Source organism: Macrobrachium nipponense, chromosome 7 (genome assembly GCF_015104395.2).
Source record: "Macrobrachium nipponense isolate FS-2020 chromosome 7, ASM1510439v2, whole genome shotgun sequence".
Classification (NCBI taxonomy): Eukaryota; Metazoa; Arthropoda; class Malacostraca; order Decapoda; family Palaemonidae; genus Macrobrachium; species Macrobrachium nipponense.
In genome coordinates this window covers 43,133,096-43,137,366 of record NC_061109.1, presented here as the reverse complement: position 1 = coordinate 43,137,366, position 4,271 = coordinate 43,133,096, and positions in this window count along the sequence as shown.

Sequence of the window (4,271 nt, the reverse complement as noted above, 5' to 3'; positions counted from 1 at the left end):
TCCTAATCAAATAACCAAAAATCAATCGGGATACTCAAGTGACCAAAAAGAGTCCAAAATCCAATGACGGAGGTGCAGAAAACACTTGTTGTCTGCACCGGCGACAGAAAATATCTGACAGAAAATGGGAATGGTTCCTTACGCCCGCCTCCCAGCGGCGGGGAATGGGTACTACCACCTGGCCGACACTGTGTGTCCGGGATAGTTTGAAATTCTGTCGGACTTCGGAGAATACAGCTATATATATATCTGGCAGGTAAGATTCATGAACAAACTAATATTGTAATACTTACCTGAACACCTGAATTAGCCTGGTCACGACCAGCCCGAACTATATCCCCACAGATTTATCCAGTAAGTGGGTAATTTTAACTGTCAGCGTTACCAATGCTGCAGGTAAAATCTAGTCTAATGAGTTACCTGTGTTACTGTGGCAATGCTGGTGCAAATACTGGCCACCAGAGGCCCCATTTCCTCGAATCATTCATTCTCAAATTGAAGTGGGGAGGAGGGTGGGAATCATTCAGGTAAAGTATTATGTACAATAATGTACAATATTAGTTTGATTATGAAAAACTTCATAGCAATTCAACTAACCTGAACACCTGAATTAGCCCGATTAACAAAATTTTAATGGGGGTAGGGTCAATCTAATTCAGCCTGACCTGTCCACGGAGCATACGCAGGTAACTCAATATCAACCTACCATGGATAAATGTATGTATCCTCACCTAGTTATCTAACTGTCTGAGTCAGAAGTACCTCCCATGTGGTAATCTATACTTCTTATTCATGGAGGTATAAGCAAATCTCCTCACCTAGTCATCCAACTCACTAAGTGAGGATGCTTGCAGAGGAAGTACCTTACTGTCAGTGTTAAGTCCAAGGTACCGCCTGAGTCTGAGGAACTTCCCACGTGGTATTTTATACTTCTCATGTATGGAGGAGAAACTGTGAGCCTCCTATGTGGCAATTCAGTCTCTCATGTATGGAGGAGAAGTTAAGTGTGCAGGACCTTCGAGTTCTCTACTGCTCACTGATGCAAATGACTGTGCTGAAAAAGTTGAAGTTATTCCAACATGACCATTGGGATCTCCCTAACCACAAAGGTCTAAAGGGACAATACACTCAGTCTAAGCTTGACCAACAGAAACTCTCGAGTTCATTTAGACTATCACTGACTACTTAAACTTTTAACATCCTAACATACCAAGCTAATTATAAAACCAAGTTAACTGCAACAACAGGACCCAGCAAGTAACATTTCTCTAAAGAAACTGAAAATCTCTAAGGTAGTGTTGTGAAAACCCACACACACTCAATAAACACCAAGATTGCCGACAGCTAAAAATTCCTCCAGAAAGCAGAAGGGTAGCCATCCGCGATACTTTGTGCCCTTGGACAAGAAGCAAAACTCAAAGGCTCTGAAAGCAATGAAAAACCAACCAACGCGTGACTAATAACCCCTCGCAAGAAAAAACTAATTGCACTATGGATATGGAATGAGTTGGACACCTAGGAGAAATCGAATAAGATTCACGGATGAGGTCAAAGTTCCAGACACAGCAGCATTTGTGATCTGTCACCTGTTATACAATCATCCAACGATGCTGCTGCAACGACGAAACAAAATTGACCATCGAGGAGACATCTTGTTTTCTAAAAGGCTGTTGCCGAGCGCAAGAGGTGCCCTCAACAGAACCTTCTTATATGTCTGGATAGTGAGGAGGCAAATGATTAAACAAGAAGTCCCTCCTCTCCTTGACAAGAACATAGTACAGCCAGCCCGAAATGTTAGCCTGGTATGCGAACCCCATCGAAACCAAAGAGATGAGGTTGTCAAACAGTCCAGGATCGGAGAAACACCCATCAACTCTCACAACATCCACATAGAGTGGAACAAGGCCTCTGCCTGGCTATGAAAGGTGTCTTCCAAATGCAAGCCTCACAATCTGTAACCCCTACCACATGAATCAACATAGGTACCGAAGAGAGAAGAGCCTCAACAGATTTGTAAAGTGGAACTCGGACACCGGCAGAAGGGTTACCCGCTACCTCATACAGAACACTTCCAATTAGGATGCAAGGTTGAATCCAGGCTACTCGGCCCCATAAGTGATGCTAGCCTACAGTTGTCTTCCCTAAAAGCTGCCTGACTCGGCCAAAACCAGATCAGCCTACTTGATGTTTGAGAGACTGCTGGTTTAGTTGAATACAATGTATCAAACACTACCTGAATTAACTGTGAGGTTCCTGCGGAAAGAGAGAATGGACAAAGTCCACCATCTGTTTATACTTGCTTTCCTTTGCTGGGGAAACAAAAAACCCACAAGAAGCTCCCGATTCTCTCTTCAAAGGGTATCCTCAGTCAGTCCTGTCCGACCGCACCAGAACAGGAAAAGGAGAAAGGCTGTACACCCACAAGAGCAGCACCCAAGAACCTGGAACCTACTACACCTGGGTGCCCGATAACAACACCTGCCATACATAACCCCATCATATCTGAGCCACCCGTTCCAGTTGCGCAACAATATACCAAAAAGATGATGATAAACTCCTGACTCCTGAGCTAGTCGTATTCGACTGCGCAATCCCACAACCCCCAGACACGATGTCATAACACCTAGCCTACCGCTGGCCCCCATAAGAGCCAACTGTCCCCAGTTCCACAAATCAAGTACCAAGTAAAGACTTTGACATAACCTTGAGCTAGTCTCGCTCAACTGCGCATACACGTACCATCCAGTTACAGAAACGTAACACCTGTGCCGAACATAACTTGGCGATGAACGCCCACCCCTAAGAGTCAACCACACTGTTGCGCCAAACATGTACCAATCATAGACGATGACATAACCTTGAGCCCATCTCACTCGACTGTGAAACCTCACACCAGCCAGTGACTATAACATAACACCTGGCCGACTACAAATGGGTGAGCAACACGATCCAAAAACCTCCGGTTACACCAATATTAAACCAGGATGGGAGTTCAAAGCTTAACCTGCATTGATCAAGTGAGGGAAGGAAGTACTCCTGAAAACCCTGGAACCAAGGCCGAACCACATTGAACCCCTTGAAGGAGGAACAGAAAAAGCCACAAGAAAAGGTTGTGAAAGAAGCAGGAGAGAAAAAGGAAGAAGTCACACTTAGAGTAACCACCGGAGCACCTGACGCCGACATGTGCAGGTGAAGAACCAACTTGTGTGGCACATAAAAGTGCCTTTAATGACAGGTTACGAAATGTGGAACCAATGGGAGTTGCAGAAGGAAATTACCAGCTATCCTAACAAAAGGAGGCCGAGGGCACCAACAGTACTAAGATGGTGCATGCAAACTGCCAATGACTGTATCCCCCAGCAATAACCGCAGTAGGCACGTTACGTCTTAAACCCCGAAAGTATAAAAATAGGAACCGAAGAAGGAAGATTACCAGCTACCCTATTGAAAGGAGGAGTTGATGACACAACTGGTACTGATACAGTCAACGATGGCACAGCTGAATCGCCAACTGCCGTAGCCCCAGCAAGAACCATGGAAGACACATTACATCTCAAACCCAATAAAGGATGAATATACGGTTGCGGAAGACTCCGCAAGACTCCGCAACTGCCTGTGAAGCATCCATATCAGCAGCCTGAGAACTACAGGAACCATGGAAGGTGCTAAGAAGACAGCCCCGCCAAAATTACTTCCCTCAACCCCGAAGAGAGAGGGAGGTTGTTGTCAAAACCCCAAAATTACAGGATTGAAAAGATCAAAACTCTTTGCTCTGCTGTATTAATGGCAAAGAAAACAGGATGAGCGAGAGAAGACGCTAAAGCGACCTCCGAAGAATGACCTGATAAAGAAGATTGTGTAAAAACATTAGAAGTTTTAGAAAAAATTGGGAGAGAAAGAAACTAGACCAACTCTGTTTGCCATGATAATCTTGACGAACATCATTAGCAAACTCAGGAAAATTCTTCACGACATGATTGTGAATACAGTCTGTATTCAAGCTACTGCAATTCGCCTTACAATAATTCGATTTTACTATGTAGTTAGCAATTAATATCGACATGAATACATTTTGAAAATAAAGCTTTCTATATCTCGCGCGTAGCTGGCGCAGGCAGCAGTGTGCAATCAGGCAGTGAGAGTTGAGTTGAATATAGAATTTAGGCCAAAGGCCAAGTACTACTGGGATCAATGAGGTCATTCAGCACTGAAAAGGAAATTAACAGTAAAAGGTTTGAAAGGTAACAGGAGAAACCTCTCTTGCACTATGA